General features: G+C 42.2%; 1 protein-coding gene across 4 annotated transcripts in view; it reads left to right on the forward strand.

Moving 5' to 3' along the window:
- Positions 1–1,038: 1,038 nt before the first annotated feature.
- The window catches only part of Mga (MAX dimerization protein MGA), a 109,036-nt gene continuing 86,083 nt past the window's right edge, over positions 1,039–23,991 (forward strand). The window contains exon 1 of one of the 4 annotated variants that reach the window (XM_074065717.1): positions 1,039–1,158. The gene's annotated coding sequence lies outside the window, so the exon portion shown is untranslated. Of the gene's footprint in view, positions 1,159–1,342; positions 1,457–1,685; positions 1,894–23,991 lie in introns of those variants that run through there. The other 3 variants (XM_074065718.1, XM_074065715.1, XM_074065720.1) reach the window with 3 other exon arrangements.

Below are 23,991 nucleotides of genomic sequence, written 5' to 3' on the forward strand. Positions count from 1 at the left end.
AGCGCAGGAAATGAAAGAACTGAAAGTTCACTGAGATCTGTCTGACCTCAAGGCTTTGTCCGCTGGTTGTGCATCCAGTCGCGTGGAGAACTTGTTAAAACCCACTTTCCCAGGTTCCCAAGCGTGACTCAGAAGATGGGAATATCAGTAACTTTCTCTCATGTAATGAAGAATACGGGCTGTTTTGTAAACTTCAACAGGATTATAATGTTTTATCACGTTTATCTAATTTCCTTTTTAATTTTCCTAGTTCAGAAATACTTTTAATTATAAATACATTACATAAATGTATGTAATTTGTAGTCTTTAAGTAAGACCGAGTTTGAAGGAAGTCAAATTCCTCAAGCCTCATGGTCGCTTCGCGAACAGATAACGTTTTGACATCACCAAGGCTGAGAAATGGAGGGCTCAGCAGACGAGTTGGGAATCCTTTTAAGTAGGGGCTTCACTGGAGTAGAATATTAGGTTTTGGCCTGGAGGTACGTTTGTGAATGTCACAAAACTACTTTGTTCTGATGCAAGGGACCTTTTCTCAGGGTTAGCAGATGATGTTTTTCTCAGAGCCAATGTGCGATAGCGGGCATTAGGTGAACCAGCCACTGAGAAGGGACAAGCCCTCGGCCTCCTCAAAAAGCCCCCTGCTCCCATCCTCAATATCCCCCGACAATCAATACCCTTTTTTCAAGGAAGAGCTGGTCTTCTATTCCTAGAGAAATCCTAAGTATTATTTCCACTCCCCGGTGGGGATCGTCGTTAGTTGTTTAAGCTAGCAGTCTTCTGCACTCTGAAAGGCGGCTAGTGTACTTGCAGGTAAACGCCCTTGCTATTTTTCTGCAATACAAAGTCATGCAGCAGGCGATAACTGCTTGTCCATGAAGGCGGGCAGGGCGCTTTCCCCAAGACCACACAGTTAGATCAAGTCGGGGAGGAGGGACTGAAAGTGCCTAGTATACTGTCGCATTCGGAGCCCAGGGACGGGGCTTTCAAGGGGACACCGAAGGAACGCCCAAGAGATGAAAGCCAGGAACTCAGGAGAGGTGGCTTTTCCCGGCATGCTCTGCAGCACACCGAGGGGCGCCAGACGCATCCCGGCGTGCATCGGGGAGCGCCCAAGGGCGACGGTTCCCGGCTTCTGGAGGGGCCCGCGAAGTTACTCCGGTAGGTGTGACGTACTTAAGTTTCGGGAGCCCCGTTTCCCGTGTCCCCGTTACGGATGTCACACCGCAAGAGCAGATAAGTAGGTCTTGCTAGCACGCTCCCTTTCCGCGTGCAAACGACTTTCGGCGCCGCTTCGAGCACGGTGCCAGGTGATTAGCGGTTAGGGGGCGGGCCTGAGAGCGGCACGTGACCAGGCCTGGCAGCCAATGACGAGGCGGGTGGTCCGGCAGCGCGAGGCCTCCCGGACCCCGGAGCGGAGCGGCGCGGCGCGTGGGCTGGCTACCGTCTGCCCCGGCAGGTACGCGCAGGCGCTTTGTTCGCCACGCGCTCCGTCTGTCCCCACGCGCCCGGTGGCGTGAAATTGGCGCGAGGTGTTAAGAGTCTGTCGTGGGTGTTTTCGTGGGCGGGGGTGGGGGGGACGGCGGGGAGAGAGTGTGTGCGTGTGTGGGGGGAGGCTGTGGCATCACGTGCACGCCGCGGCCAATGGCAGGCCGAGGCGCACCCGCAGCTTTCCCCCGGCCTCCCGGGGTGCGACGTGTTCAGTGAGGTTCCACTCAGCTCTCACGGTCTGCGCGCTCTTTCGAAGCGCGTGTGCCGCCTGTAAAATCTCACCACGGCCCTCCGTGGTGTTCTGCTCTTTGGTGAGCACGGACGACAAGTTCTCGGCAAAATGGCTGCTGGAAAGAGTCGCCTAGCAGGGGCAGCGCTGGGGCCGCGTGAGGGTCACATGACGAGGTTGGCAGCGCGTGCTGCTGGCGCGGGGAAGGGGGCGGGGAGGGAAGGGGCGTGACGAGTCACGTGCCTCAGCCTCTGCGTTCTGCGATTTCTAGCTTCTCTGCTGCTGCAGCTGCGGCGGCGGCGGCGGCCAGATGGCCTGCTGTTATTCCTCCCTCCTCGAAGCCTGGCAGGCGTCGGGAGAATCCGTGTGTTGTGGTGGGGAGAGCCGTGAACTGGGAGTCAGGAGACGTGGGGGCCAGGCCGTTGGCCAGTTTCGTAATCTCATTTATATCGCAGTACTGTAGGAGTGATCGTTGTTTAAAAGCTCTCTTAAGGTCTTCGATTATGATCGAGCCTTAGTTACTTAGAGATAGCAAAAGTGACAGTGGTGGACGGGGGATTTATATAGTTCACTGGTGGCCTGCTTGCTTAGAATGTGTGAGGCTTTGATTCCATCCCAATGAACAAATGATTACCAGTTATTGTTGAGGCAAACACCCTTCCCAAAGCCACTTCTTCCTTAAGGCAGCTGCCCCTCTCCCAGTCCTTACTGGGATGTAGGAAGGTTGGTGGGCATAGCCGTCTTTATCATTTCCGTTTATACACAGTGCATGTCCCTATGGGTGACTCGACTGGTCTAAAAGTCTTTGGACTTGGAAAATTTTTGAGAGTTCCTACCATCAGCCTTTGGTGTTTTTGATGGTCTCTGCTCCCAGCCTCTAGCTCTTCATATCACTAAGAGTCAAGGTCTGGGGGAAATGAAGCAAGCATAAGTTCTATATTGCCATATCACTGGTTATGTAAGTACAATAATTTTTTTTCCCCCCCTGCGGTACTGGGGTTTGAACTCAGGGTCTACACTCCACCAGCCCTTTTTGGTGAAGGGTTTTTTGAGTCAGGGTCTCAATAACTGTTTGCCTGGGCTGGCTTCAAACCACGATCCTCCTGATCTCTGCCTCCTGAGTAGCTAGGATTATAGGCGCCCACCTAGTACAGTATATTTTTTTGTGGTGCTAGGATGGGTCCTAGGGCCTCATCATACCAGGCAAGTCTCCACGACGGAACTACATCCCTGGCCCACTGCTTGTATTTTATGGTACCCTTTGATTTAGCTTTAAGGGCCTTCGAATTTTGTAGGAAGAGAATCTGGAAAACATTGGGTGTTCACAATAGCTGTCACTTTTGAGCAATTGTAGTAATAGTTAACATTTTTCTAGTATCGTGTTTTAAAGTACTATATCTTTTTCCTCTTTTTGGGGGTGGTGATGCTGCTGATTGAATTCAGGGACTCCCCCATTTCTAGACACATGCTCTACCAGTGAACCACACCCTTTGTTTTCAGTATATTCTTATTTTTTGGTGGGACTGGGATTTGAACGCAGGGCTTTGCACTTGCGAAACAGGTGCTCTACCACTGAGCCACACGTCCAGTTCATTTTGCTCTGGTTATTTTGGAGATGGGGTCTCCCAAAATATTTGGCCCAATTGGCCTCGAACCCCACTCCTCTCTATCTCATTCTTCCAAGTAGCTGGGATTACAGGCATGAGCCACAGGAGCCCGGCTTTTTTTCTTTCTTTCTTAACTTCCTTTCTTTACTAACTTACTTCCTCCTTCCCTCTCTCACATGCTCCCTCCCTCCCCTCCTCATTTTATTTTTTTGAGACAGTCTCACTTTGCAATCCAGGCTGTCCTCAAACTCAAGATCCTCCCTTCTCAGCCTCCCTAGTGCTGGGATTATAGATGTGCACCACCACATCTGGCTCCCCAGTATGTTCAGGTGTTCTGTCTTAATTGATTTAGTTCTCATAACAATCCTATGAGGTAAGTACTGTTATCTCCATTTTACCAAAGATCAAAATTGCAAGGGAGAGATTAATTTGCCCAAGGTCATATGGTTAGTAATTTTGCATAATTCTAAGCAGAGTTTCTTTTAAAAAGTTGACGAAATGATTCTAAACTTCATTTGGAAGAATACAACTATAAAATAGGAAACTTTGTGAAAGAGATAATGAGGGAGAGGGACTTGTATTAGTGACTATACAGGTAAAACTTTGATGATCAAAATGGTAATCCCAGCACTGATGAGATGGAGACCAGTGAGTTCCCGGCCAACCTGGGCTACATAGTGAGATTTTGTCTAGGTAGGAGGGGGAAATAAAAAGCAAAGAAGGGTGCCAGGAGGTAAAGATCCAAAGGATTGAGGTTCCAGGCCAGCCAGGCAAATAGTTTGAGAGACCCGATCTCAAAAATAACCAACACAAAAAGGGACTGGCGGAGTGGCTCAAGTGGTAGAGTGCCTGCCTGGGAAACATGAGGCCCTGAGTTAAAACCCCAGTACCACCTTAAAAAAAAAAAGGCATTATAAATATGAAATCATTTATTGAAAAATGAGTAACCAGTTTTTCTGCCTTGAAATAGGATAAGCTGTTGGAAGCATGGCTACAGAGGTGAATCCATAAAGGTAAAGATTGGTAGTTATTCTATAACATAACTTCTGATTGGCAGTGATGCCTTAAAGTCAAAAGACAAACTTTTTCATTCAGTATTCATTTAACATATTTATTATAGTGCTTATTATGGCCTAGCCAGTTTTTAAGATGTTGGGGATGCAGTGGATCAAAGCCTTGCAAATTGTGGAAAAATATTGAACTGGGTGTCAGACATACAGCTGGTGGTACAGGGTATTGAACTTGGGTTTAGGGCCTCATGTTTGCTAGGCAAATGTTGTACCACTTGGACTTCGCTTCCAACCCTTTTTTGCTTTTAGGGTTTTGAACTTTTGCTTGGGCTTGCCTTGGACTATGATCCTGTACCTGTGCCTCCTGAGTAGCTGGGATGACAGGCAGGTGCCACCACGCCCAGCTGATTGGTTGAACATACATTTTGGAGAGTATTTTGTCATAATTATTGAAAGCACTAAAAACCTGTAACTCTACAACTCCTCTTTTTTTTTTTTTTTTTTTAAATTGTGGTACTGGGGTTTGAACTCAGGGCCTACGCCTTAAGAAATTCCACCAGCCCTTTTTTGTTTTTCTGAGGTAGGGTCTCTCGAACTGTTTGTCCGGCTGACTTCTGACTGCAATCCTCGTGATCTCTGTAGAGAGTAGCTAGGATTACAGGTGTGGGCCACTGGCACCCAGCTTAGTGGCTCAAGGTAAGAGCACCTGCCTAGCAAGTGTGAGGACTGAGCTCTAGTCCCAGTGCCACCAAAAAAAAGAAAAAAAGAAATGAAGGCAACTTCTCTTCTTTGTTAAGTCACTAACTAGTAAGTTTGAAAAGATGTTCATTTAAGAGTTGTCCTGCTGGGCAAGGTTATACATGCCTGTAATGTCAGCACTTGGGAGGCTTAAGCAGGAGGATTAAAAGTTGATTCCAGATTGGGTTACGTAGCAAGATCCTGTCTCAAAGAAGAAAATAATTGTCTTTGTAGCAGAGAGAGAGAGAGGGAGAGGGAGAGGGAGAGAGAGAGTGAATGTGTGTGTGTAGATAGATCAAACCTGGGGCAATGCTAAGCAAGCACTGTACCACTGAGCCCTATAGCTTTTTTTTCCTTTTGATGTTACTGGGGTTTGAACTTAGGGCCTCCTTCCTAAGTGCTAAGTGCTTCCTAGGCAGGCACTTTACTGCTTGAGCCATTTTACCAACCTAGCATTTTTAATAATGGCAAAATTGAAAAACTTACATAATTGGAGATTAGTTAGATAACTATGGTATGTTTATAGAGAGGAGTACTTTTTAGTTTGTAAACATGATGTAGATCCTTACTAATGACTCCGGAAGCATGTAATATATATTAAATACAGTAGGTTATAAATTTATGTATAGTATAACATTTTTAGGAATATACCTGTATGTCAATTTATATAAAAGCCTAAAAAGATACACACATTAAATGTAAAATAACAGTGTCTTAAGTGGTAGATTTTTGGATGAATTGAATTATGACTTTTTTTAAAGAAACAATTTTGAGAACAGATTATGGAAAAATCACCGAGATAATATAGTTTCCATATACCTAGCACCTAGTTTTCCCTACTATTAAAGTTAATGTGACATACTTATTATAGTTAATGAACCAATACATTATATTACAACTGATGTAATAGTATATTATTAGATATTTTTTGGGAGTGCTGAGGATAGAACCCAGGATTTTGCAGAAGGTGAGTGCTCTCCCACTGAGCTACATCTGCGGTTCTAATGCATCATTTGTAATTGGAGTCCATGCCCATCGTTTATTTAGATTTCCTTAGTTTGTTTGTTTATTTTGTGGTACTGGGGCTTGAACTCAGGCCTGTCCCATGAGCCACTACTTTTTTTATGATGGATTTTTTAGAGATAGGGTCTTGCAAACTGTTTGCCCGGGCTGGCTTTGAACCACGATCCTCCTGATCTCTGCCTACCGTGTAGGATTACAAATGTGAGTCACCGGTGCCTAGCCCTTAGTTTTTATCTAATGTACTTTTTCTGTTCCAGGATTCCATCCAGGATATCACATAAATTTTATTCTGAGACCAAGTCATGCTATGTTGTCCAAGCTGGTGTCGAACTCTCAATCCTCCCTCCTCAGCCTCCTGAGTAGCTGGGAAGTCCACAATACTTTATATAATGATGTGTCTTCAGACTCTTTCTGGCTTGGTAGTTTCTCAGACTTTCCTTGGGTTTTGATGACTTTGAAGGTTTGGATGACTGCTGGTCATGTGTTTTGTAGCATCTCCCTTAATTGAGTTTTGATGTTTTCCTCATGATTAAACTGATATTAAAATATGTACTATCAACAAGACTTGTCACTGTGGACATGACCTGGATTACTTGTCTATGAATTTGGTTTTTAAATGTTTGCTTTTATACAGTTACTATTTTAAAAAGTAATTTGTTAACTTGCAGTATAAAAAGTAAATATTTGCTGGGTGCCAGTGGCTCATGCCTAGCTAGTCAGGAGGCAGACATCAGGAGGATCACAGTTCGAAGCCAGCCCAGACAAATAGTTCACTAGACCCTAACTTGAAAAACCCTTCACAAAAGGCTGGTGGAGTGACTCAAGTGGTAGAGAGCCTGCCTACCAAGCTTGAGAAGGCCCTGTGTTCAAACCCCAGTACCACCAGAAAAAAAAAATTGCTCTATTCTGAACTTGTCTGTCCATTTTTAGTAGCAGCATTATAATAAATAATACACTGAAAAGCTTGGTACTGTTAGAAATAGGATAATGGAAGTAATGGTCTAAGAAAACAGCCAGGCAAAGTTGCCTGAAGGGCTAACAGAAAGAAATCGCAGACTTTTTTTTTTTTCTTGGTAGTACTGAGGTTTAATCTTCGGACTTTGTGCTTGCTACGCAGGTGCTCTACCACCTCCAGTCCTAGACTAAGCATTTTTTTTTAAAATGAGAAAACAATGATTTATTAGGATGCCATTAAAAGAGGAGATTTAGACTAAGCACTCTTTTTTTTTTTGGCGGCACTGCGGTTTGAACTCGGCCTCATACTTGCTAGGCAGGCCCCCTACCACTTGAGCCAACCAGTACTTTTTGTTTTGGGTATTTTTGAGATAGGGTCTCTATTTTGTTGTCTGGGCTGGCCTTGAACCATGTCTTCCTGATTTCTGCCTCCCAAGCAGCTAAGATTACAGGTGTGAGCCACTGGTGGCAGCTAAACTAAGCATTCCCTTTTTTTTTTTGGTGTAGGGGATTTGAGCTCAGGGCCTACACCTTGAGCCACCTCACCAGCCCTTTTTTGTGATGGGTTTTTTTTGGAGATAGAGTTTTGAGAACTGTTTGCCTGGACTGGCTTTGAACCGTGGTCTTCCTGATCTCTGCCTCCTGAGTAGCTAGGATTACAGGCAAGAGCCACTAGTGCTCGCCCAGCATAGACTAAGCATTCTTAAACAGAGTGTTGGAGTATTAAGTGGTAGTAATGGTGTGATGTATGGTAATAGAAAATGAGGTTGGGATGTTAGCAGGCGCAGATTGTATTGAATAGAGACTTGTAGTTCATAAGGATTTTGGAGTTTCTTTTATTCTAATTTGATGGACTCCATTGGGCAATTTTGTGCAATAAATGAGAGAATCTAATTTATGCTTTTAAAAATACCACTTTTCAGAGTTGGCATGGTAATCTAGCACTCAGGAGACTGAGGCAGGAGAATCAGGAGTTTGAAGCAAGCCTGAGGCACATAGCAAGTTTTAGGCCATCCTGGAAGACCCTATTTAAAAAAAAAAAAAAAAATCACTTTTCAGTGGAGGCAAGAGGGGTAGGAGACCATTTAAGAAGTTGTGAGGACTGAGGATGTGGCTCCAAGTGGTAGAGCACTTGCCCAAAAAGAACAAGGACCTGAGTTCATACCCCAGTTCTGCGAGAAAAAAAAGAAAAAAAGGTATGGATGGCTGGGAATGTAGCTCAGTGGTGGAGAGTTTGCCTAGGATATGCAGACCCTGGGTTTGACCCTTAGCATCAAGAGGGAAGAAAAGTTGTTGGAATTGTGTGATGAGGTATTGTGGCTCAGACCAGCGAGGTAGTGACAGAGGCAGTGAGTAGTGGTTGCCAGTAGATTGACTGAGGGAGGTGAAGAGAATCAAAGGTGATTCCAAGGTTTTTAGTAGAGCACTTGGTGCATCTACAGGGAAGGCAGACTGCAAGGAGCTAGTTTGGGTAGAGTTTAGTTGGTTTTTTGAGTTTGAGACGCCCATTATATATCTAGGAATAGTAATGTGTAGGCAGTTGGTCGTTCAAGTCTGAAGCCCAGGGTCAAGGTCAGAGTTGTGAATGTACATTTGGGATGTCACAACCAGAGTGACTGCCAGACAACCTCTAACTTCATTATAATCCTTCTGTTTTTTTTTTTTTTTTTTTTTTTTTTCCGGTGCTGGGGACCGAACTCAGGGCCTTACACTTGCCAGGCAAGCGCTCTTCCACTGAGCTAAATCTCCAACCCTAACTTCATTATAATCCTATCTGCATGCTAGCAGTGATGTTCACAGGAAGAACAATAAAACAAGCATTCAAGAGCCGTGCAGGAGCCTGAATTTCTCTGCCCATTCCCAGAAAAGGCATTCATATTTCTCCCCTTTTATTTCTCCCTTTCGTTAGCCTATTCTGTTAATAGTTCTCCCCATCATTTCCTTTACCCTCTTGCCGACCCCCACTGGTTGGAGAGGTTGATTTCCCAGTGTTTCTCCCCCTTCCATTCTGGGCCAAGAATGAAAGTTTCCTCTGCTGCTCCGTTGCAGTTGTCTCATTACTGGCTCCATTGTTCTGACAGGGGAAAAGGATCCAGTTTGGGGTTAAAAATGGGTTAACAAGTCTTGTGGGTCATCTTGCATTTGCTGTGATTTCTCCTAACTTCAGTAGGTATAAGTTGGCCTCTTGCTGCGTGGCACTTCCTTAGAGCTGTTGTTTGTACTTCCTTTTATAGCAGAATTTAAAGTCAGTTGGTATTTCGACTTTTAAGAAATGTGTTTTCCCAGTGTTTGACATGTGATAGATAATTATAATGCTTGTAAAGTTTAGAGATCTTGATTTCACAAAAGAGTAAATTGGAGTGGCTCAGGTAGAGCCTAGCAAGTGCAAGGCCTTGAGTTCAAACCCCAGTACTGCCAAAAACAAATTAAAATTAGTTCTTACAATATACAATCATATAGACCATTAACTGAGATTTTTTAAAACCTTTTTATTATGGCAAGTTTTTGGTTTTAATGATATTCATTGTGATGATGTTAGCCAGTACAAAGTTTAATGAAATGATGTTAATTCTGAGTCTTAGTTCAGAGACATTTAGGAGTATTTTAATCTCTAGGGCTGAATAATGCTTATTCTTTGGAGGCAAGCTATTATAATAGAGTCTTCCCTCACTTGCCCACTTTGCCACCTACCTTCTCAGTAGTCAAGAGTTCTATTTTAACATTGTACGTGTACTTTGAGCTCTTTGCTGGAGAAGGAACCTAATGTAATATATCCAGTGGACTCAGCAATATTCACCCCAGGAATGTCCTTTCAATTGCTGTGTGGAGAGAGGCTTAATGGTGTGAATTGTAGGTGTGAGGGTTTCAGTCTGGGAGCCCAAAGTAGGGGTGATTGATTATTTTATCATTCCATTGTAAGCATGTATTGAGTACCTGCCATATATGGGCATTAGATGAGGTGTTGTGGGGACCTACAAAAGGAATAAAAGACATGACTCTCTGCAAATGGGGCCTTGACAATTTAGCTGAGGAACTGAAACATAAGATTAGAAAGGAATTGAATCTTAACAAGCAGTGTATCAGTGAGCGTAAAGGGCTGTGGATGTACTAAGGACTTTGCTTTTCTTAAGCCCATAATTATGTTCTCAGAGCTGTATGCAGTCTTGGATCAATTTTCAGCATTTTAATTTGCAAGTTCTTCATATTCTCTTTCTCTCTCTCAATTTTTTTTGTGGTACTGAGGTTTGAACTCAGGACCTTATGCTTGCCGGGCAGGCACTCTACTGCTTAAGCCACCCAGCCTTTTTGGTATTGGTTATTTTTAAGATAGGGTCTGTCTTTATGTTAGGGCCACCATGGACTGCATTCCTCCTGTTTGTGCTTCCCTGCCTAGCTGGAGTGACAGGTGCTTGCCACCTTACCCAGCTGTTGATTGAGATGGGGTCTCCAGAAGTTTTTGCTCTGTCCCTCATGTAGCTAGGATTACAAGTGTAAGCCACCTTGCCTAGCCTGACCTCAAACTCTTGATCCACGTCCCTCAGCCTCTGAAGTACTGGGATTACAGCTGTGTGCCACCATTCCTTGGGTCTGTATTTTCTCTTTAAAATTTCTGGTTTCAATGAGATGGCTCTTAATTTGTTTGATGCAGCGAAAGCCATACTAGGGAGAGTGCTCTGCCACTGCATTGCATGCACACATTTAATTCGTTCATGTTTGTTCATCTGTTTTGAGATCAAAACCAGGTCCTTGTGCATGCTGGGCAAGCACTCACTGAACCACATTTATCCTGTCTCCGTGGGATTAAGCACATGTGGTTGTTAGGTTCTTCCTCAGCATGTTTTCTCCCTCCAGTTAAAAAGGAGGGCGAAGGAGCTTGGAAATCAGATTTTGTGTGTGTGTATGAATAGGAGTTTAAAAGTACTTGTTCCTGTGTGTTTGAATGATGAAAGAATTTTAGAAGATATGAGAAATATAACCACAAAGAAGGAAATCAGATTTTCAACATTTTAAGTACCTCTGTGGACAGGAGGAGTGGTTCAAGTGGTAGAGTGCCTGCTTTGCAAATGTGAAACCCTGAGTTCAAACCCCAGTGCCACCAAAATTAACAAGAGTGCTTAAGTAGCTCTGTTTACTTATTGATGTGCTTATAGGCTGTTCCTTTTATTTTTATCTTTTCTTTTGCTGTGCTGTGGATCAAACCATGCTAGGCAGGAGCACTGCCACTTAACTGCATTCCCTTTGTCCCCCCTTTTTTTAATGGCAAGTTTTTCTTTTCTTTTCTTTTCTTTTTTTGAGACTCTTATCTGCATTTGTCAGGCTGGTCTTGAATTCCTGGGCTCAAGTGATCCTTCTGCCTCACCCTGCTGGAACTCCAGGTGTGTAACACCATGCTCAGCACAAGTTCTGTTTTTGTTTTTGGCAATACTGGGGTCAGTACAAGTTTTGTTTTTTAGTAAATGAAATGAATAATTCTGGTTCCTTTAGAAATGAGTAGGTTATTGTCTTTCCATAAGTAGATTTGATTAGATGATTCAAAGTAAAATTTTTTACTGGCTTCTTGTAGTAAATGTAATCAAGTTGTCATATGTTCAAATTCCTCACTTAGCTTGGCACATAAAGCCTGCCCCCCTCATAGTTTTAGCTCAGGCCATGTGTCTCCCTCATACACATCTTTGATTTGTTCATACTACATGTGTGTGCTACTTTCAAGCCTCTAGACCAGGGATTGGGTAACTTTTTCTGTAAAGGGCCAGATAGTAAATATTTTATGCTTTATGTGTTTCACAAAGCAGGAGCCACTTGAGCCACACCTGCAGTTCTACTCGCTTCTGTTGGTACCACTGAAGTTCCTGTTAAGTTCCCAAAAGGTATCCTGATACTCTCAAGGATATACTTTCAAAGAATTTGAGAAAAGATCCTCTGGCTTGGTAGACATCTGTACACAGTCATACAGGGTAGCATGCCAGAGGGTTCCTTCTTGCCTACATTCAGCCAGAATTCCTGAGTAGAGTGCTGGAGTAGCTCACAGAACTCAGGAAACATTTGCTTATTGTAAAGGATCCTGATGAACAGCCATTGGAAGAGCTGCGTTTTGTGGTGAGGGTGCAGAGCTTCCGTGCTCTCTCTGGGTGGGCCATCCTCCAGCACTGCCACATGCTCAGCAATCTGGAAACTCACCGGATTCTGTCCTTTTGGGTTTTTAGGGAGGCTTTATTAGGAAGGCACTAATGACTAAGTAATTGACCACTGCTAATGAACTTACTCTTCAGACCCTTGTCCCTCCCTCGAGTCAGGAGTTTGCAAGATGAGTGGGAGGAGGATTGAAAGTGCTAACCCTCTAACCATACTTGGTTTCCCCAGCACCTAGCTTCCATCCTGAGGCTACCCAGGAACCCACCAGGGGTTAACTCAACAAAACATGTCCTGTTGCCCAGAAAATTCTGAGGGATTGTGGAGCGATGTGTCACATGGTTCTATCTCAGGAAATTTCAAAGTTCCTACGAACTCTGTTTTGGGAGCTGGGTAGACACATACTTCTTTTTTGTTTTTGAGACAGTGTCTTGCTTTGTAGCCTAGCCTCACCCAGAACTTACTGGCCTGTGGCTCCTCCTGTCTCCACCTCCCAAATGTTGGAATTATAGGCATGTACCACCATGCCTGGCTTAGATTTCTTTTTCTTTCTTTGTGGGACTGGGGTTTGAACTCAGGGCTTTGTGCTTGCAAAGCAGGCTCTCTCACTTGAGCCACTCCTCCAGTCCATTTTGGTCTGGTTATTTTGAAGACAGGGTCTCACGAACTATTCTGGGCCTATATTTCTTTTTTTTTTTTTTTTTTGGTGGCACTGGGGTTTGAACTCGGCCTCATGCTTGCTAGGCAGGCGCTCTATCACTTGAGCTACTCCACCAGTCCTGGCCTATATTTCTTAACATATCATAATATCACAAACTTTTAAAACTTTAGTTTGTCATAGTTTTCCTCTTTTCCCAGTAAATGTTTGCTTGCTCTTAGAAGTGGCCAACTAGCTTTTTGTGTACTTTTGTTTTTTTCTGAGTACTTTCATTGAAGGTACTAATAAGCAGCAAAACATTCAACAGACTGGTAGCCAGTGAATAAATGAAGCAAAACCTTTGGAAAGTCTGCACGTTTTATAACAGTCTCCAAATAAGATAATGATGACTACATTTTCTAGATGCTTTAGAATTCCTGAAATAGGAGAAGGTAAGTACTTGTGTAAAAAGAAAAAAAAAATAGTCTCTTGACTCTGTCACACCTATAAATCTAGCTACTTGGTTGGCACAGAACAGGGAGATTGTGGTTCAAACCAGCCTGGGCATATAGTTGATGAGACCCCATCTCCAAAGTAACTAGAGCAAAACAGACTAGAGAAATGGCTCAAGTGAAAGAGCACCTGCTTTGCAAGTGCACCAGAAGAAAAACCACAAAAAACTAGAAACCTGGGTTTTCCAGAAACCTGGATTTTCCAGGAAAATGTACTATCATAATTTTACCCTGGTTTTCCAAAACTACATCCACAATTGTATCATTCCCATCAGCCTTCCATTTTTAATATGATATTGATTGACCTTTTTTTTGGTGGTACTGGGGTTTGAACTCAGGGCCTCACGTTTGCCAGGCACGTGATCTACCACTTGAGCCACTCTACCAGTCCTGTATTTTTATGTTGGGTATTTTTAAGCTAGGGTCTCTTGAACTTGGGTTGGCTTTGAACCCAAATCCTCCTGATCTCTGTCTCCTAAGTGGCTAGGCTTGCAGGTGTGAGCCACCGGTGCCTGATTGGTTCTTGTATTCATAAAGCAGTGTGCATGCAGGCAGAGTTTTTCTATAAAGGATCAGATAGTAACTAGATTGGGAATGACAGGATTGGTCTCTCTCTGTCTCTCTCATTTCTTTCAACGTGTAAATTCATTTGTGCTGTTCTAAAGCAAAAACAGACACAGACAATATGTAAATGAATAGCTATGACTACTTTCCCAAAAAACTCTTTCTTTTTTGTGGTATGGGATTTGAACTCAAGGCCTCACACTTGCTAGGCAAGTGCTTTTACCACTTAAGCCACTCGGCCAGCCCCCCCACCTTTTTTTTTTGTGTGTGTGATGGTTTTTTTGAGATAGGGTCTCTGGAAATATTTCCCTAGGGTTGGCTTTGAACCAAGATCCTTCTAATTATATGCCTCCTGAGAAACTAGGATTATAGGCTTGAGCCACCGATGCCCAGCTCTGCCAGCCCTTTTTGTGTTGGGTGTATTTGAGATAGGGTCTCAGGAACTGTTTGCCCAGGCTGTCTTCGAGCCATGATCCTCCTGATCTCTGCCTCCTGAGTAGCTCCAAAGAGCTATTTACAAAAACAGGTAGCAGGCCTGGTAGTGATGATCCCTATCTCAGACCTGCTACCTTCATGCTTTTTGACAGCCCACAACTACCTCTTTGGAACTGCTGGATTCTGATGGGAGGAAATCTTGACTTCAGAGACAAAATTTGAGGTAGTTTGAAGTAATATAACTAAAGGACTTTAGGTTAAGGAGTGGAAAAGGGATCTTCCTATAGCCCTGAGCCTAAAATTGAGGCTTGAAGTCCCCAGTTGCATTCACTGAGCCTGGAGGGAAAGTTTAGAATGCACACAAACCTCTTTCAATCCAGATGATCCCTTTCCAGGTTTAAGTATAAGTGTCAATCACAGTGTTTTCCAAGCTATTAACTTGTTGTTACTGTGGTACTGGGGCTTGAACTCAAGGCCTACACCTTGAGCTACTCCACCAGCCCTTTTTTGTGAAGGGTTTTTTCAAGATAGAGTCTCTCAGAACTATTTGGGATGGTTTTGAACCATCCTTCTGGTCTCTGCCTCTTGAGTGAGCCACTGGTGCCTGGCTATTAACTTATTTTTATTTTCAAAATGAAAGGTTTTCAACACTGCAGGCTACTTTTCAGTTCTTTTTAAAGTGTCATAACTGACTTTTTATTTTGTGTTCTTACATGCAGCATTTTATATTGTTACTAAGAATTTAAGATAATTAGATCAGTAATGGTGCCATTTGAAATAGTAGACTTGAAAAGGGCACGTTTTTTCAGATTATGTTTTTATGTAGCAGTATACTGAATTTCCACATATTATTTATTTACTTATTTTTGTGGTGCTAGTAGTGATTGGACCCAGGGACTTATGCATGCCGGGCAAGTACTCTGCCACTGAACTATATCTCCCAACCTCTTGTTTTTATTTTTTATTTATTTTTTTGGTTTGTTAAGATGGGTCTTGCTGTGTAGCCCAGGCTGGACTCCAACTTCAATCCTTCCATCTTTACCTCCTTGTTTTTATTTTTTGATAAGCTTAAGATTATGTGAGATATGCTAGCCTTGCCCCAAAACTTCAGCCTTAAATTCAACTGGTTATTTTACTGGTGTTTTGTCCCAACAGGCTGAGAAAAGGTGAGCAGGTTTATTATTTTCACTCTCACTTCTGGGAAACCAGAAGGATGTTAACTCTATAATCGTTAACATGTGATGGTGATTATAATGGTACTGTTGCAGGCAAGGAGAACTGGACCAATATTTGACCCAAATACAAAGAAAGAGCTAACTACACAAGTGCTGCTAAAAGGTGAGCTGGATTTGGAGGTAGGGATGATTTAGACATTAGGCATGGTAGGCATGATAGTGATTTAATTTCTTTTAAAGTCAGAAGGAAAAAAATGATCTTTCCAGTGAAAGAAAATATTTTAACGTCATAGTTTTTATATCAATGCAGTCATAACATTTTTAATATTAAAATATTTTTAATTTTAATTTTTTTCAATATTGAAAAATTATTATTTATTTTATGGGTAACTTTTTTTTTTCTTTTTGGTGGGACTAGGGTTTGAACCCAGGGCTTAGTACTTGTAAAGCAGGCACTGTACCACTGAGCCACACCGCCAGTCCACTTTGCGCTGGTTATTTTGGAGATGAGGTCTCACAAATTATTTGCTTGGATTGGCTTCAAACTGATTCTCTTGATCTCAGCCTCCCAAGTAGCTAGGATTACAAGGGTGAGCCACCTTTACCCGGCTAGATAACTTTTGAATTTAATAAAGAAATGGCAACAGCTTGTGCATACGTTAACTCAAAAGCATCTTCACTAAGCACTAAATAGAACAGTTTCCAATTTTTTCACCACAAACAGCTTTTTTTTTTGGTTTGGTGTCACTGTGATTTGAGCTCACGCTTGCTAGGCAGGTGCTCTTAGTGTTTGAGTCACTCCACGAGCCTCCAAGAACATCTTTGTTATTATTTATCTCTTAGATAGGATACTCATTGCTTGCTTTGTTTGTGTGCTTGGGTGTATATTTGACATGTAAACCTATGATTACCATTCAGAAGGCCACAAATCCCCTCAATTAGAATGTATAGGCTGAACAAAGCTTTTTAAAGTCGTTTTTACTTGCATTATGGGGTTTTCATCTGGTTGTTTCATGCCAATCTGTGATTGGCAGCTCTAAATTTCTTTCTTTCTTTCTTTCTTTTTTGGCAGTATTGGGGCTTGAACTCAGGGCCTACACCTTGAGCCACTCCACCAGTGCTTTTTTTTTTGTCATGGATTTTTTCGAGATAGGGTCTCAAGAACTCTTTGCCCGGGCTGGCTTCGAACCTCTATCTTCCTGATCTCTGCCTGCTTAGTAGGTAGGATTACAGGTGTGAGCCACTCGTGCCTGGAAGCTTTGGATTTCTTGGTCACCTTTTGGGCTGTCTTTTAATTTTAAATTTTATGGAGGAAGGACCCCAAGAAAGTGAAAGTGCCACAAAAGTCATACTATCACTCTGTGTGAACAATGGAAACCAGTCAAAATGACTGTTTTCTTTCTTGAGATGAAGGAGAAAGAGTAGCTGTCAGTGAAGAAGTTAGAGGGCGTATGACAAACTGTACCTTAAATGAGTTGTGTGGTATTTGTGGAGGAGGTGGATTATGTAACACATTTTCACCTACTAGCTACTCTTAAGACCCTAAGGCAGGATCTGTGACTCACTTTTTACATATAGGGAACAGGTCCTGTGGGTGCAAGCCTTTCCTCCAAAGTACTATAATATTTTAGTGATAAAACTCACTTCTCAAGTTGTTATTTAGAATTTTGCTTTTACTATTATTCAGTGTATCTCCCCTTTTTTTCCTTGTGAAGCCTTGTACATGTTAGGCAAGTACTCTATCACTGGGCTACATTCCCAGCCCCAGAATATCTCCTATTTTAGCCTTGTTTAATAAACAGGGCTGACAAACTAGTGTAGTGGTACAGTACTTCCTTAGCTTGTGCAAGGCCCTGGGTTCCATCCCCAGTATAGCAGGAAAAATAATAAACTGCTCATATCTTTAAAGGCATGGCTTTCTTGAGACTGGGGGAGTGGCTCAAGGGATAGAGTGCTTGTCTAGCAGGGACAAAGCCCTGAGTTCAAATTCTCCATACCACCAAAAATTTTTTTTTTACACACTGTTAGTGTTAAATATGTTCATGGAAGAGATATATGGAGTTTCATAGTTTTATAACTGTATTTCTGTGTATGTGCACCTGTGTGCATGTGCGAGTGCTAGGAATTATACCCAGGGTTTTGTGCATGCTAAGCTTATGCTCTGCTTTTTTTTCCCATGGTGCTAGGATTGAACCCAGGGTCTCATGCTTGCTAGGCACACACTCTACAACTGAGTTCTCCCTAACCCTCCACTTTTGTCTTTTTGGTGGGACTGGGGTTTGAATTTAGGGCTTCGTGCTTGCGAAGCAGGTGCTCTACTGCTTGAGCCACACTTCCAGTCCATCTTGCTCTGTTTTGGAGATGAGGTCTCAGCAGTGAAGACCCAAGCCACAGTCCTCCTGATGTCACCCTCCCAAGTAGCTAGGATTACAGGTGTAAGCCACCGGCGCCTGGCTACCCCCTCTACTTTGTATATATTTATTGTTTGAATTATTTACTGATAGAATTTAGACTTTCATTGAAAACCTCAATCAGTGGCTCTGTGACTTTGCCCTTTCATCTCAGTTTGCATCTCAGTTTCGTTACTCATACCAGAACCCACATTAAACAATTAGAATTGAGAATCACTGCCTTTTGCTTTGCTTTCCTGAACTGTACTTCTAGGGTTGATCACTCACATCAGCTATCAAAGATCAATATGATAGCTCCCTTTATGCCAGGCATCATGTTAAGCACACAGTTTTAAGTATCACAAGCCAATTTTGTAAGTGGTCTCATGCTTGTGACCTTGTTCTCTTATGGTATAGCATTAACTTTAACAGCAGAGAGGTGCTGTTAAAGTCAGCAAAGCCCTCTGGGCTTCCTGTTTTTGGCCTGTCTTTTCAATGTCCTATAACGTTCTATGTGACCTGGTCCCTTCTCTCACCAGTTCTCTCTTTACTCTCTGCTCCAGCTTCTTATTCTCCTGCCTCAGTTTCCCAAGTGCTGGGATTATAGGTGTGTAATCCCCATGTACCTTTTATACCTTTCAATTTTTTTTTTTTTTTTGAGACAGGGTCTCCATATGCAGCCCAGATTGGCCTGAAACTCATGATTCTCCTACACCTTAGGCCTCCTGGGTGCTGGGGTTCAGGCATGTACCACCAAGTCTGGCTCTTGGTTTTTCTTGATTACACTGGGCATATGACCTTTCATTTTTGGTTTTTGGCACATTGAGTAGCTTGTATCCTCAATTCAAATTTTGATTTACTTCCTCTCTCTTTTCTGTTTTATTTTTTTCCTATAGCATCACCATGTAGTATATTGCATCATATCATATCATGTTCTGTGTACGTGTGTGTATATATTTTAGTAGAGGAAAGCTCTACTAAATAAGCTCAAATATATATATATATACACACACATAATATATACGTACATTGTATATATACACATATATATTATGTATATACACATAAGATGTATATGTGTATGTGTGTGTATATATATATACATTTGAGCTTTCCTCTACTAAAATATGAGTGTCATAAGGACAGGATTTTTTTTTTTTCTCATTTGCTCTTGTCTGGGTAGCTCCTAGAATAATGCTGGATACAGAGTAAGTGGTCAGCAGATGTTGATTGAGTAAATAAATTGCCAAAACACTATGGCATGGACACTGTTATAACTTTTATTTCACTGATAAAGAAACTGAAGCCCCCAGCTAGCTGAGTGCTTGAGCCAGGTCACAAGCGGTAGAGCGCCTGTCTAGCACATGTGAAGCCTTGAGTTTAAACCCCAGGACCACCAAAAAAGAAGAAAAAGATGCGGTCACCTGTGGCTAACACCTGTAATCCTAGCTACTCAAGAGGCAGAGATCAGGAGGATTGCGGCTCGAAGCCAGTCTGGGCAAATAGTTCACGAGACCATATCTTGGAAAAACCCTTCACAAAAATAGGGCTGGCAGAGTGGCTCAAGGTGAAGGCCCTGTGTTCAAGCCCTAGTACTGCAAAAAAAGAAAAGAATCTGAAGCCAGCTATTCAGGAGGCAGAGATCTGGAAGATCATGGTTCAAAAGCCAATTACGGGCAAATAGTTTGTCAGACCCTATCTCGAAATACCCATCCTAAAAAAGGGCTTGTGGAGAGTGGCTCAATGGTAGAGTGCCTGTGTAGCAAGCATGTACCAGTACTCCAAAAAACAAACAATACAATACAAAACAAAAAAACCCCTGAAGCCCAGAGAGGTTAAATAATTTGCATGAGCTCACGTGGCTCTTAACCATTCTTGCCGAATAGCTTTATCTCACACGATATCTCTTCAGGCCTGCTATGCTCAATCCTGGCAGACTAGGGGATATGTGTGTGTATCATATACATATTCAAGCTTCTGTGCCTTTGCTCATATGGTGTCTGTAGTGGGAATATTCTCCCTTTCCTTTGCCCTACTAAGGTAGATACTTAGTAGATACTTATTTGCAGAAGAAATGGTGATTTGGAGAAGTCAGTAGGTCTGAAGGTTTTCTGGGAGGTGGAGGGATGAATATTGTGTGTTGAGGCCAAATAGTGGGCCAAATAGTGGGCAGTGCATGTATGTTCAGGGAGTGTTTGGTTAGAAAGAGGTTGTGTTTAGGGATATAGTAGACTGTGGCGTTAAAGCAGTAGGACAGGTAAAGGCCTTTCTCCTGGGATGCTTGAGTTCAGGATAAGGAACTGGTGGTTTTGTCTTGTTGCCCCTTGATGTTTCCGAGCAGAATGGTGATAATACAAAGCAGTGCTTTTAAAAGTATTTTGCTTTGGTCATGAGAATGTTTTGAGGGAGGAGAGGTGAAAATGGAGAGGGAGAATAGTTTGAAGAATTTCTAGGATGATGTAATCCTGAAATGGGAGTGGTAAGGGCTGACGTTGAGAAGTGAGAATGGGAAGTAAAGTATAGAGGTGAGATACTGAAATATGTACAAGCTCTAAACTCCTTACCATGTTTACAGTATGCTACAAGATCTGACTTTTGCCTGCTTCTGAGGACTTAGCTCCGATCCTGTATGTTTTAACCATATTGACTGTCTCTCTTCATTAAATAGGCTGTTTGTCTTGACTTTAGTGTCTTTGCACCTGCTTTCTCTTTACCTGAACTATTTTCCCTAAGGCTGGTTCCTTTCTATATTCAGTTCTCGACTTAAATTTCTCTTTTCTGATGACCAGTCTTAAAACAATCTCCATTATTGATTCATCCTGTTTTGCTATCAAGTATATAATAGGGCTGGTGGAGGGGCTCACATGGTATAGCACCAGCCTGGCAAGCATGAGGTCCTGAGTTTAAACCCCAGAACCACCACCAAAAAAAAATTTCCCCTCATTAGGGCTGGTGGAATGGCTCAAATGGTAGAGTCTCGCTAGTAAGCACAAGGCTCCAAGTTCAAGTCCCAGTACCTCAGAATAAATAAATAAAATAAAAAGTATATAATCATTAATCCTTTTTTTTTTTTTTTTTGGCGGTTCTGGGGCTTGAACTCAGGGCCTGCACCTTGAGCCATTCCACGAGCCCTTTTTTGTGAAGGGTTTTCTCGAGATAGGGTCTCATAAACTGTTTCCTAGGGACTGACTTCGAATCATGATCCTCCTGATCTCTGCCTCCTGAGTAGCTAGGATTACAGGCTTGAGCCACTGGTGCCAGCTCATTACCTGGTTTTAAGAAATGGATCTATCTATCACTCTCCCTTGGAGTTTCCATTTATTAGGAGGAACTTTGTCATTTATATTCTTGCACCTAGAAAGATAACTCACATTGCTGGATTTGAAATAGACTTGATAAATCACCTGAGTTGGAGGGGTCCTTTTATTCCAGGGTTTTCAGCCTGGATATCTGTTCCTTTGATTCAAATGGAAAAGTCCGGAGGAGCCAGATACACTGGGACTTGTCTGTAGTCACAGCTATTGGGAGGCGGAGGCATCAGGATCACTTGAACCCAGAAGTCTGAGGCCGGCCTGGGCAACATAGCAAGACTCCATATCAAAAAACAAAACAAAACAAAAAAACCAAAGAAGACCTTGGAAGGATTTTGACTTTTGAATGAAAGAGACTTGTGGTGGAGGACAGGCACTCAGATGGTGATGTCTATCCAATAGGCAGTGGGAGATGCATAACTTATAAGAGAGAATAATAGGACTGGAGCTGTCATATCTATCATCTTGTTTTAAATTTAAACTTTTTTTAAGTATAGTGTAATACACATATAGAAAAGTACATATACTGTAAGTGTATAGCTTAATGAATTTTTTATATAATGAATATATTATACTTTGATTCAGTACGTGAATCAAGAAAGAGAATTATGGGACTGTAGCTCAGTAGTAGAGCAAATTGCCTAGCATATGTGAGGCCTTGGGTTTGAACTGATCCCCAGCAGTGCCACAGTCCTCCCTGCCCCCCACATGCACACAAAGAAAGGAAATTATAATAGCTGAATGTGGTGGCCCATGCCACCACAGAATCCTGAGGCAGGAGGACTGTGAATTCTAGGAAGCCTGGGTTCCATATTGAGACCCCAACACAAATAAATAAAGAAAGGGAATTAGTCCTAGCACTTAAGAGTCCCTGCCTCCTCCCACCCAGTGATGAACTGTAAACTTTAATTGGTATTTGTTCTGTATTCCCTTTGATTATAAACATTTTGAGTAAAGGCCCACACCTGCTTACCTTGTCAAAGTACTGCAGTAGGGTAATTTTTGTGAGCTCAGGAGTCCTGTTTTGACAATAGTTGGCGTTGGACAAAGAGCGTTTTCTCTAGGACTGTATTTGGTAGGACTTTCTGGTGACTGTTCAGTCTTTGTTTTCCTTGTCTCTGAACTCCTTTAGTGTCCATCTACTCCACTTGATTTAACACTCTCCATCATTCTTTAATTTTTTTATGTGTATAGTTCAAATTTCCTACTAGAAAATAAGCTCTTTGAGATTGGGAGCTTGTCTTGCACTTTTGAGCTGCTGGCAATGCTGAGTAAATAAGGGTTAAGCAAATGGTTCATGTCTCATTACTTTGAACCAGTGCTGAATGCATACGGTGTTTGTTCTTTAGATGATAACACTAAGAACAACATGGTAAAATACATATTTATGCTTGCCCTGTATCAAATATTTAAAAGTAATTTAAATAATGTTTTGACTGTTTTTTAAACTAACTTTTACTTAACCTGATTAGTTTTGTTTTTGTTGTTTTTTTGAGACAGGGTCCTGCTATATAGGCCAGGCTGGCCTCAGAGTAACCTTTCTTAGTCTCCTGAGAACTGGATTACAGATGTGTGCCATGAGGGCTGGTGTATTTTACCTGATCTTACCTACTTTTTGTGTGATACCTTATTTTACTCCTGTATTTTTTTTTGTTTTTGGTGGGACTGGTGTTTGAACTCTGGACTTTCCTCTCGAAAAGTAGGGCATTCTACCACTTGAGCCACACCTCCAGTCTATTTTGCTCTGGTTATTTTGGGGATGGGGTCTCTCAAACTATTTACCTTGAATCTGACCTTGAATCTGGATCGTCCCACTCTCAGCCTACTCTAGTAAGCAGTTACTCTAGTAAGTAGCTGGAATTACAAGTCGGGAGACTCTGGTGTGTTTCCTCATTTGTTTTTGTGGTATTGCAGTTTGAACTCAGGGCCTCACGATTCTAGGCAGGTGCTCTACTGCTTGAGCCACAACACCAGTTTGTGTTGGATATTTTTTGAGATAGAGTCTCTTGAACTATTTGCTTAGACTCGCTTTGACTCTCTATACTCCTGATCTCTGCCTCCTGAGCAGCTAGGATTACAGGTGTGAGCCACCGGTGCCCAATGTGTGTCCTTAAAGACTAAACCCAGCTGCAAATATTTGAAAATCTTAGTCCTCTGTGAGGTAGCAATTTGATTGTGGCTGAACACACTATTAAGTAGCAGAAAGCTGTTAGGTCTTGCTTTCTTGTGGGTGACAGAAGTAATCTTTTGGATTGCTTTACTGTCAAGGGTGACAGACATAAAATTGATAAAATAATTCCACATTTATGATGTTCTCATAGATAGTTATCCAGGGGCATCAAATGTAAAAGTTTCCTGTTTTTTATTGATACTTTATTATTTTAAAGTATTTTAGTAATGAGATTCATATGTGAGTATCAGCTGGTTGTTGATTTTCTCTGAGTATTTTTAAATTCAATATTAAGTGTACAAATATTATAAGGAAATGTATGAAATTGACTTTATTTTTATGCATGACTTGAAAGTAGCATAGTATGAGCCCATGCAAGTGGGTTGGAAGCTTGCCCAGTTCAGTTGAAGATTAAATAGCTGTGAATGTGCTGGAAGCTGAAATTCCACTTTCTGTAATGCTTTTTCATTGCATCATGGAGCGCCACCCTCCCAAGGTGGCCACATAAAAGTATCACACTCACAGTCAGGAGAATGTAATACCCTAGATGTCTAATTTCAGTGAATGCTGTTCTTAGTGAAAGTGATTTGACAGGTGTATAATTAAATGCAGTTTACT

This window comes from Castor canadensis, chromosome 2 (assembly GCF_047511655.1).
Source record: "Castor canadensis chromosome 2, mCasCan1.hap1v2, whole genome shotgun sequence".
Taxonomy (NCBI): domain Eukaryota; kingdom Metazoa; phylum Chordata; class Mammalia; order Rodentia; family Castoridae; genus Castor; species Castor canadensis.